The following is a 12,382-nucleotide window of genomic DNA, read 5'->3' as shown; positions in this document are numbered from 1 at the left end:
CATTCTCTGGTTGCTGTGGCTAAAACTTCCAAAACATTGTTAAATAATAGTAGTGAGGGTGGACAACCTTGTCTCGTTCCTGATCTTAGAGGAAATGGTTTCAGTTTTTCGCCATTGAGGACGATGTTGGCTGTGGGTTTGTCATATATGGCCTTTTTTATGTTGAGGAAAGTTCCCTCTATGCCTACTTTCTGGAGGGTTTTTATCATAAATCGGTGTGGAATTTTGTCAAAAGCTTTTTCTGCATCTATTGAGATGATCATATGGTTTTTCTGCCTCAATTTGTTATATGTTGTATCACATTGAATGATTTGCGTTTATTGAAGAATCCTTGCGTCCCTGGGATAAACCCCACTTGATCACGGTGTATGATTCTTTTAATGTGCTGTTGGATTCTGCTTGCTAGTATTTTGTTGAGGATTTTTGCATCTATGTTCATCAGTGATATTGGCCTGTTTTCTTTCTTTGTGACATCATTGTCTGCTTTTGGTATCAGGGTGATGGTGGCCTCGTAGAATGAGTTTTGGGGGTGTTCTTCTCTCTACTAAATTTTGGAAGATTTGGGGAAGGATAGGATTTAGCTCGTCTCTAAATGTTTGAAAGAATTCACCTGTGAAGCCATCTGGTCCTGGGCTATTGATCTTTGCTATTGTTTCCTTCATTTCTTTTTCATTTATTTCTGATCTGATCTTTATGATTTTTTTTCCTTCTGCTAACTTCGGGGGGTTTTTTGTCCTTCTTTCTCTTATTCCTTTAGGGGTAAGTTTAGGTTGTTTATTTGAGATGTTTCTTGAGGTAGGATTGTATTACTGTAAACTTCTCACTTAGAACTGCTTTTGCTGCATCCCATAGGTTTTGGGTCATCATGTTTTCATCGTCATTTGTTTCTATGTATTTTTTGATTTCCTCTTTGATTTCTTCAGTGATCTCCTGGTTATTTAGTAGTGTATAGTTTTCCCTCCATGTGTTTGTATTTTTTACTGATTTTTTTTCCTGTAATTGATATCTAGTCTCATAGCTTTGTCATTGGAAAAGATACTTGATATGATTTCAATTTTCTTAAATTTACCGAGACTTTATTTGTGACCCAAGATATGAACTATCCTGGAGAATGTTCCATTAGCACTTGATAAGAAAGTGTATTCTGTTGTTTTTGGATGGAATGTCCTGTAAATATCCATTGATATTTGATATTGTTCCATCCAAAACAAGTCCATCTTGTTTAATGTATCATTGACAGCTTGTGTTACCTTACTTATTTTTATTTTGGATGATCTGTCAGTTGGTTAAAGTGGGGTGTTAGTAGGGGAGTTTATGATCTTGTTACTGTCTGTTTCCCCTTTTTTGGCTATTAGCATTTGCCTTATGTATTGAGGTGCTCCTATATTGGGTGCATACATATTTACAATTGTTATATCTTCTTGGATTGATCCCTTTATCATTATGTAGTGTCCTTCTTTGTCTCTTATAATAGTCTTTATTTTAAGGTCTATTTTGTCTGATATGAAAATTGTTGTTCCAGCTTTCTTTTGATTTCCATTTGCATGGAATACCTTTTTCCATCCTCTCACTTTCAGTCTGTGTGTGTCCCTAGGTTTGAAGTGGGTCTCTTGTAGGCAGCATATATATGGGTCTTGTTTCTGTATCCATTCAGCCAGTCTGTGTCTTCTGGTTGGAGCACTTAATCTGTTTACATTTAAGGTAGTTATTGATATGTATGTTCCTATTACCATTTTCTTAATTGTTTTGGGTTTGTTATTGTAGGTCTTTTCCTTCTCTTGTGTTTCCTCTTTAGGGAAGCTCCTTTAGCATTTGTTGTAAAGCTGGTTTGGTGGTGCTGAATTCTCTTAGCTTTAGCTTGTCTGTAAAGCTTTTAATTTCCTCATCAAACCTGAATGAGATCCGTGCTGGGTAGAATAATCTTAGTTGTAGGTTTTTCCCTTTCATCACTTTAAAATTGTCCTGCCACTCTCTTCTGGCTTGCAGAGTTTCTGCTGAAAGGTCAGCTATTAACCTTAAGGGGATTCCCTTGTATGTTTTTTTTTTTTTTTTTTTTTTTTTTTGCTGTACGCGGGCCTCTCACTGTTGTGGCCTCTCCCATTGCGGAGCACAGGCTCCGGACGCACAGGCTCAGCGGCCATGGCTCACGGGCCCAGCCGCTCCGCGGCATATGGGATCCTCCCAGACCGGGGCACGAACCCGTATCCCCTGCATCGGCAGGCGGACTCTCAACCACTGCGCCACCAGGGAGGCCCCCTTGTATGTTATTTGTTGTTTTTCCCTTGCTGCTTTTAATATTTTTTTCTTTGTATTTGATTTTTGATAGTTTGACTAACATGTGTCTTGGTGTGTTTCTCCTTGGATTTATCCTGTTTGGGACTCTCTGCTCTTCCTGGACTTGATAAACTATTTCCTTTCCCATATTAGGGAAGTTTTCATTTATAATCTCTTCAAATATTTTCTCAGTCCCTTTTTCTCTTCTTCTTCTGGGGCCCCTATAATTCCAAGGTTGGTGCATTTAATGTTGTCCCAGAGGTCTCTGAGAATGTCCTCAATTCTTTTCATTCTTTTTTCTTTATTCTGCTCTGCAGTAGTTATTTCCACTATTTTGTCTTCCAGGTCAGTTAACTGCCTCAGTTATTCTGCTATTGATTCATTCTAGAGAGTTTTAAATTTCATTTATTGTGTTATTTATCATTGTTTGTTTGCTCTTCAGTTCTTCTAGGTCCTTGTTAAAAGTTTCTTGTATTTTCTCCATTCTATTTCCAAGATTTTGGATCATCTTTACTATCATTATTCTGAATTCTTTTTCAAGTAGACTGCCTATTTCCTCTTCATTTCTTTGGTCTGGTGGGGTTTTACCTTGCTCCTTCATCTGCTGTGTGTTTCTCTCTCTTCTCATTTTGCTTAACTTCCTGTGTTTGGGGTCTCTCTTTTCCAGGCTGCAGGTTCATATTTCCTGTTGTTTTTGATGTCTGCCCCCAGTGGCTAAGGTTGGTTCAGTGGGTTGTGCAGGCTTTCTGTTGAAGGGGACTAGTGCCTGTGTTCTGGTGGGTGGGGCTGGATCTTGTCTTTCTGATAGGCAGGACCACGTCCAATGGTGTGTTTTGGGGTGTCTGTGACCTTATGATTTTAGGCAGCCTCTCTGCCAGTGGGTGGGCTTGTGTTCCTGTCTTTCTAGTTGTTTGGCATAGGGTGTCCAGCAATGTGGCTTGCTGGTCGTTGAGTGGAGCAGGGTCTTAACATTGAGATGGGAGATCTCTGGGAGAGCTTTCGGTATCTGATATTATGTGTGGCCGGCAGGTTTCTGGTGGACCAATGTCCTGAACTTGGCTCTCCCACCTCAGAGGCACAGACCTGACACCCAGCTGGAGAACCCAGACTGTGTCAACCACATGGCTCAGAAGAAAAGTTTGAAAAAAAGAAAGAGTAAAATAAAATAATTAAAATAAAAAATTGAAATAATTATGAAAAGTAATGAAAAATTTAAGAAGTAATATAGAAAAAGGAAAGAGAGCAAGCAAACCAACAAACAAATCCACCAATTATAACCAGTGCTAAAAAAAAAAAAACTGTACTAAAAAATCCCGCCCCCCCCCCCCCAAAAAAGGCAGAATCCTAGGACAAATGGTAAAAGCAAAGCTGTACAGAAAAAAATCACACAACATCCACCGCCTCAATTTTGGGATGATTTATTGTTTATTTAGGTATTCCAGAGATGCAGGGTACATCAAGTTGATTGTGGAGATTTAATCCGCTGCTCCTGAGGCTGCTGGGCGAAATTTCCCTTTCTCGTCTTTTTTCACACAGCACCTGGGGTTCAGCTTTGTATTTGGCCCCGCCTCTACATGTGGGTCGCCTGAGGCCATCTGTTCGCTCAGATAGGATAGGGTTAAGGTAGCATCTGATTAGGGGCTCTTGCTCACTCAGGCCTGGGGGAGGGAGGGGTACAGAATGCAGGGAGAGCCTGTGGAGGCAGAGGCTGGCATGACGTTTCAACAGACTGAGCCACATCATGTGTTCTCCTTGGGAAGTTGTCCCTGGATCACAGAACCCTGGCAGTGGCCAGCTGCACAGGCTCCCGGGAGGGTAGGTGTGGATAGTGACCTGTGCTTGCACACAGGCTTCTTGGTGGCTACAGCAGCAGCCTTAGCGTTTCACGCTCATCTCTGGTGTCTGTGCTGATAGCCGCCGGCTCGCACCCATCTCTGGATCTCGTTTAGGCGGTGCTCTGAATCCCCTCTCCTTGCACACCCGAAAACAATGGTCTCTTGCCTCTTAGGCAGTTCCATACTTTTTCCCAGACTCTCTCCTAGCTAGCTGTGGCACACTAGCCCCCTTCAGGCTGTGTTTACGCAGCCAACCCCAGTCCTCTCCCTGGGATCTGACCTCTGAAGCCTGAGCCTCAGCTCCCAGCCCCAACCTATGGGTGAGCAGACAAGCCTCTCGGGCTTGTGAGTTCTGGTTGGCACCGATCCTCTGTGTGGGAATCTCTCTGCTTTGCTCTCTGCACCCCTGGTGCTGCGCTCTCCTCTGTGGCTACAAAACTTCCCCCAGCCCCACCCCCCATCTCCGCCAGTGAAGGGGTTTCCTAGTGTGTGGAAACTTTTTGTCCTTCACGGCTCCCTCCCAGAGGTGCTGGTCCCATCCCTATTCTTTTGTCTCTTTTTTCTTTTGCCCTACCCAGGCACGTGGGATAGTTTCTTGCCTTTTGGGAAGTTTGTCGTCTTCTGTCAGTGCTCAGTAGGTGTTCTGTAGGAATTGTTCCACATGTAGATGTATTTCTGATGTATCTGTGGGCAGGAAGGTGATCTCCACATCTTATTCCTCCACCATCTTGAATGTCTTCTCCTACATATTTTTATATATGCACATTTATAGTAATGTTAAAAAAATTTCATGATGAAATGATGAATACACAAATGTACATTAGCAGAGCAGTACATTATTCCTGTCTTTGCTGCCCATTATCACCAGTATGTTAAAATCATTTGAACCTTTAAAAATCAACTGTGTAAACCAACCTAAACTTCTTGAAATGTTATTAAACTTTTTTGTATATGAGTTCTCTATACTTTGGTTGAAATTTCTTTAAAATTTGTGGAAATGTTTACTCAAAGAATATAATAAATTATATGTTCATCCTATTTAGAAAGCCAAACTGTATACAAAAAAGAAAAAGAAAAATCTAACATAGATAAACTACAGTGATTTTAAATACCCAGAATATTCAAAAGAAACTTATCATCTAAATATGGGGTAATAATAAATGTATTCTTCATGCATATAATACCACATACATTTTGCTATATAGCGACCAACATTAAGAACATTATTAACTGAATGATACCAGTAATGAGAAAAATTGAGTGCTAGAAAAGATTTGGGAATTAATGTGATCAAACAACAGTAGAATTAGTTGTTGTCTCTAAAAAATTAAGAATGAAGAAGAAAAAGTACCTTACTTCATGGAGTCTAAGATTAATGTGTTCACATATCAAAATTTTTGAAATTTAAAAGTCTCATAATCATTTAATCATTTAAAAAATTTATTGGAATAAAGTTGATTTACAATGTGTTTCAGGTGTATAGCAAAGTGATTCAGTTATACATACATATATATATACATATATATATATACACACACATTCTTTTTCAGTTTCTTTTCTCATGTAGGTTATCACAGAATGTTGAGTGGAGTTCACTGTGCTATACAGTAAGTCCTTGTTGGTTATTTTACTTATAGTAGTGTTTGTATATTAATCCCAAGCTCCTGATTTATCTCTCCCCACCACGTTTTCTCTCTGATAACCATAAGTTTTCGATGTCTGTAAGTCTGATTCTGTTTTGTAAATAAGTTCATTTGTATCATTTTTAAAGTTAGGTTCCACATATGTGTGATATCATATGGTATTTTTTTTCTCTGACTTACTTCACTTAGTGTAATAATCTTTAGGTCCATCCATGCTGCTGCAAATGGCATTATTTCATTATTTTTTATGGCTGAGTAATATACCATTTGTATATGTACCACATCTTTATCCATTTTTCTGTCAGTGGACATCTGGGTTGCCTCCATGTCTTGGCTATAGTAAATAGTGCTGCAGTGAACATTAGCGTGCATGTATCTTTTCGAATTATGGTTTTCTCTGGATATATGCCCAGGATATATGCCCTTCCTCTTTTGTTCTCTTATGATTCATTGTCTGTATTTAGTGTTGTGTTTCGATTTGTGTGTATCAATTGTAGTTTTTTAGTTTGTGGTTCCCATGAGGTTTTGATATAGCATTCTATATATGTACAAGATTGTTTAAAATTTCTGGTCTCTAAATTTCAAATGCATTTCCAATATACTGCATTTGTACTCTCCGCTTCTCATGATTGCTAGTTTTGATATCTTATTTTTATGTGAATGATTTCCTATCTTTACTTTATGCCTGCCTTCACTGGTGAGCTTTCCCATTTGTAATTTTCTTGTCTAGTTGTGGCATTTTCTTTTCTACCTAGAGAAGTTCCTTTAGGTTTTGTTGTAAAGTTGGTTTGGTAGTGCTGAATTCTCTTAGTTTTTGCTTGTCTGTAAAACTTTTTATTTCTGTGTTGACTCTGAATGAGAGTCTTTCTGGGTAGAGTATTCCTGGTTGTAGGTTTTTCCTTTTCATCACTTTAAATATATCATGCCACTCCTTTCTGGTTTGCAAAGTTTCTGCTCAAAAATCAGCTGATAACCTTTTGGGGATTCCCTTGTATGTTATTTGTTGCTTTTCTCTTGATACTTTTAATATTCTTTTCTGTTTTTATTTTTGTCAGTTTGATTAATATGTGTCTCGGCATGTTCCTCCTTGGGTTTATCTTGTATGGGACTCTGAGCTTCCTGGACTTGAATGAGTGTTTCCTTTCTTATGTTAGGGAAAGTTTTCAGCTATAATCTCTTCAAATATTTTCTCTGGCCCTTTCTCTCTCTCTTCTCCTTCTGGGACCCCTATAATCTGAATGTTTGTGCATTTAATATTGTCCCAGAGGTCTCTGAGACTGTACTCATTTCTTTTCATTATTTTTTTCTTCTGTGGCACTGATTTTCCAGCTCACTTATCCATTCTTCTGCCTCAGTTATTCTGCTATGGATTCCTTCTAGTGTATTTTTCATTCCAGTTATTGGATTGCTCATCTCTTTTAGTTTATTCTTTAAATCTAGCTCTTTGTTAAACATCTCTTATAACTTCTCCATCTGTGTCTCCATTCTCTTTCCTATGTTGAATCATCTTTACTATGCTTACTCTAAATTCTTTTCAGTTACTTTGCCTGTCTCCATTTCATTTAGTTGTTCTTGTGGGTTTTTATCTGGTTCCTTCATCTGGAACACATTTCTCTTCTGTCTCATTTTGTCAAACTTTCTGTGTTTGTGGTCTCCTTTCTGCTGGCTGGAGGATTGTAGCTCCTCTTGCTTCTGGTGTCTGCCCTCTGGTGGGTGAGGTTGGTCCTGTGGCTTGTGCAGGCTTCCTGGTGGAAGGGGATGGTGCCTGCCCACTGGTTGGTGTGGCTGGGTGTTGTCCCTCTGGTGGACAGGGCTGTGTCAAGTAGTGTCTTTAGAGGTGGCTGTGAGCTCAGTATGGCTTCAGGCACCCTGTCTGCTGATGCATGGGGCTGTATTCCTATCCTGCTGGTTGTTTGGCATGAGGCGTTCCAGCACTGGAGCTTATACGTTGTTGGGTAGGGCCAGGCCTTGATATCAAAATGGTGACCTCTTGGAGAGCTCACACTGATTAATATTCTCTGTGGTCTCTTCCACCAGTGTTCTTGCCCCCCACCCCAGTGAGCCACAGGTGACCCCTGCCTCCCCAGGAGCTCCTCTAAGACTCATACATAGGTCTTGCCCAAGCTCCTATGGATTTACTGCTTTTTGCTGGGTCCCATTGTATGTGAGATCTTGTGTGTGTCCTCCAAGATGGAGTTTCTGTTTCCCCCAGTCCCGTGGAGCTCCTGCATTCATGCCCTGCTGGCCTTCAAAACCAAATTCTCTGGGGTTTCCTTCTCCTGATGGCAGTCCTTCAGGCTGGAGAGCTTGACATGGAGCTCAGGACTCTCACTCTTGTGGGAGTACTTCTGCAATATAATTATTTTCTAGTTTGTATGTCACGCACCTGGCAGGTATGGGATTTGCTTATGTCATGGAAGCACCCCTTTTACCGTTTTGTTTTGGCTTCTTCTTTGTCTTTGAATGTAAAATATCTTCTCTGGTAGGTTCCAGTCTTTTTTTGTTGATGGTTGTGCAGCAGTTAGTTGTGATTTTAGTGTTTTTGCGAGAGGAGGTGAGCTCAAGTCCTTCTACCCTGCCGTTTTTTCCAGAAGCAAGGAGCTGCTTTTAGTTTGGATGTTTGCTGCCTTTTCCCTCATCATGTGCCAGCCGTTATCCCCTCGATAATGGGGTGTGTAGGCCTGGTGGCTCTTGCACGCTCCCAGGATGGTAGGGGCAGGGCTTGCTGACTGCTCGTGGGTCTCCTACCAGTGGCTTTGGTCCATGCACTCCCAGGAGAATGGGGGCAGCACTTAGCATCTGCTCATGGGTCTCCTAGTGGTGGCTGCTACCTGCACACTCCCAGGGCTGCAGGGGCAGTGTTTGGCACCTGCTTGTGAGTCTCATGGGAAGCTGACCTCTGTGCCCTCCTGGGACAGCAGAGGGCAGTAAACTTTTGGTGTGGAGAGTTGGAGGTAATTTCAAGTATCCAAGTGAAGACACTTAGTAAGCAGTTGAATAAAATTTTTCTGGGCACCAAGCAAGAGATCTCTGTGTCAGGAAGTCTCCAAGCTACAGTGGTATGATCCTACAGTGGGCGAATTTCACCTCTCTGGTCCTGAGTCCCCTCACCTTGATAGTCCAACAGAATATGTGATCTATCTGGTGAAGGATCTCTCAAATCACGCTGCAGGCTCAAGTCAGAAGTCACTCATCTTGGCTGCTCTGGGCATGTCTCAATTGTTTTTAGCCAAGAAACAGCCATGATAGAGTTGTCACTGCTGGCTTCTGCTCAACTTGAACATAGCTATTCATGCTGTCATTGTATCAGTCAAACTATGTGCATTGTTGACACTACACTTGGGGAGTGAAGTTGTTTGAAATGTCTTCTAGCAGGACTAATATGATTTTTTAAGTCAAAATGAAAAGTTGTATTCAGAAAGGTGTAGAAATACAACATTAAGTTATAAATTGGATATTGTTCAAGCAAATATCCATCATAGGAAGGCTAACAGCAATCTCATACTTTCGTTTTTCAAAGCAGTAAACAAGAGCTTTACAGGACCTGAGAAAGGAAGTTAGTCACTAGTAGGAGGAGCTGCATTACTTTTTTATTTATTATTATTAAGACTTTTTTAGTGGCATTTTATTACTTTTTACTACTGAGATGTATGCAGAGGTATTGACTTTTATAGCTTTAGCATGCCACTAAAGCCTGAGAAATTGTCAGTTCCCTCAAAATGTTGAATGGAATTTCAAATCTAAGAGCAACATTGAAGGATTATCAAAGGTACTATTGTAGATTAATTGGCAGCACTTTTTAAATATTTTTGAAGGAGATAAGATAATAGTGTGTCTTAAGATTTATATCATTTTTAAGTTTTTATATAAATGTATTCATAACAAACCAGGAAAGACTCAAGGCAATAACGGTAAAAGGTAGGGAGGCAGTACTTCTGACTGTAGAATGTTGGGGGAAATGTAGAACATTGTCTTTTACAGAGGACTGTATAGATGTTGATAAACTTAATGTATAAAGTGAACCCATATAAGAAAAATCAAGATTTGAAGTTGTTTCAATTTTACTAAATTCTAAATATTTTCAAATTTTATATTTTATTTCTCCATGATCCCTGAAATATTCAGAATTGTGGATTTTATTGTATAAATGTCTGAAGTTGAATTGACCAGCATCCTAACTACAAAGGGATTTCTTGGAAGGGGGTGATTGAAGAAAATAATTTGGAATTTATGATTTGAAAGTAGGGCCCACAGGATTTATTTATAAATTGGATTTAATTTCTGAGATAACTTTAGATTTATCTTTTTTTTTTTTTTTTTTTTTTTTTTGTGGTACGTGGGCCTCTCACTGTTGTGGCCTCTCCCATTGCGGAGCACAGGCTCCGGACACGCAGACTCAGCAGCCATGGCTCATGGGCACAGCTGCTCTGCGGCATGTGGGATCTTCGCGGACCGGGGTGGGAACCCGTGTCCCCTGCATCGGCAGGCAGACTCTCAACCACTGGCCACCAGGGAAGCCCTAGATTTATCTTTAATCCTTTATGTTTTCCTGAGAAAGTAAAAGGATGGAGTTGCCAGTATGTGAGACGGTGAGAGAGAAAAGAAATCAGGTTTTCAGAGGAGGTCAGAATTTCAGTTTTACATCCACTTAATTTGAGATGTCTATGAGACATCTTAGTAGGTATGTTGTAGGTTTTGGATACAAGAATCTCAAGTTCACAGGGGTAACCTGAGATGGTGATACAATGTTTGGAATCCTCACCATAGAAATAGTATTGAAAGCCATGAGAGTAGATGAAATTCACTCAGATAGAATATAGAGAAAGAAAAAGTTTCAGATTGAAACCATGGATCATGCCAACATTTATAAGTCAGATGGAACAGAAGGAAGAAGCAAAGGAGAATGAAAAGGAGTGACTAGTGAGGCAGAAAGCAAACTAGAAGAGTTTTGGAAGGGAGGTGAAGAACTGAAAACCAAATGAAGAAAATGTGTTTGAAAGCAGAGGAAGTCATCCACTGTGTCAAATGCTACTGATGAGTCAAGTATGATGAGGACTGAGAAAATTGATTATAGTATAACAAAATAGAAATTGCTGGTCACCTGGATGAGAATCGTTTCAGATGACAGGTGGTTATGAAAGCCCAACCAGAGCAAATTTTAGAGAGAAAGGGAGGAAAAGAATTTAAGATAATACAACAATTTCTGAAAGTTTCACAGTAAAGGAGAGAAGACAAGGTAGGTAAGTAGCTAAAGAGTAAGGTGCCCAAGATAGTGTTTGGTTTAAAAAAAAATGAGAAAATAATAGCAGGCATATATGTTGCTGATGGAAAAGAAAGAGTAGAGAAGAAATAAATGGTGCTGAAGAAAGGAGTAAATCTGCAAGGAATGGTGCATATTGTACAAGTGGAGAGGTTGACCTTTGGGATGATTGTGTAAAGATCATTGGCAGTAACAGGAAGGGAAGCCAAATGTGTGATCACAGAGCCCTGTGGTTGTGTAAACATAGAGGTGGAAACTCGTGAAAGTTCTTATGACTTTGCTTTTCTTATGAAATAGAAAGCAGTGTATTGGCTGAGAGTGAAGATGGGGGACATGAGAGCAAATTATTTTGTTCCCTGCAACATGTGCTTGCAAAAGAATTTATAAATATTTTCTCAATAATGCCCTATATGTGTATGTTACAGCAAACTTGCTGACTGTCTTAACGCTTATATATTTGCTACATTCTTTGTCTCATTTATTGCTCTTTACATCTGTAGAATGGGGACAATAATGCATATCTTAGAATATTGTTGGGATGTATTAATTTAAATGAAAATGTATAAAAATATCTTTAATTTGGATTGCATGATATAACAATGAGATTATTTTCTGTTTTCTTTTTGTTTTTCTTGCCACTGAAATCAAGAGGAGGTTTTCTTTTTAGAGAAACTTATTTTGTTTTATAAAGTCTCCAGTCTGGGACCTTGTGAGCAAATGAGGACTTATCCTGGTTGTTAATTAGCGATGCACACCAGGCAAGTTATAATTAAATGCATACTCCCTGTCACTTGCAGGTTAAATACAAGGTTCATGGTATCAGACAGGAGGAGAAGCTTTATGAATGGTACTCTCAAGTGTAGTCTGTTTCACAATATAAATTTATTGCTCTTGGCAACATAATTATAGGTTGAAAAGAACTGACGGGGGGGGGGGGGCTTCCCTGGTGGCACAGTGGTTGAGAGTCCGCCTGCCGATGCAGGGGACATGGGTTCATGCCCCGGTCTGGGAAGATGCCACATGCCACGGAGCGGCTGGGCCCGTGAGCCATGGCCGCTAAGCCTGTGCGTCCAGAGCCTTTGCTCCGCAACGGGAGAGGCCACAACAGTGAGAGGCCCACGTACAGCAAAAAAAAAAAAAAAAAAAAAAGAACTGAGGGGGAAACAGTTCAAGGTGTAGCATAAGCCATGACGACCACAATCAGGGGGTGACAGCCTGGCAGGAATCTGTGCTAGTGTGACTAGATTGTCATGACCTCTGATGCCAGCTTTGTCTGTATCATAAATTATTTCACCCATAGCGATCAGGTGATTGATTTTTTACCCAAGAACAATGACTTTACTCTTTTTTTTTTTTCCTTAAAACAACAG

This window comes from Mesoplodon mirus (genome assembly GCF_964341445.2).
Source record: "Mesoplodon mirus genome assembly, chromosome: 2".
NCBI lineage: Eukaryota > Metazoa > Chordata > Mammalia > Artiodactyla > Ziphiidae > Mesoplodon > Mesoplodon mirus.
This window is presented reverse-complemented; position numbering follows the sequence as displayed.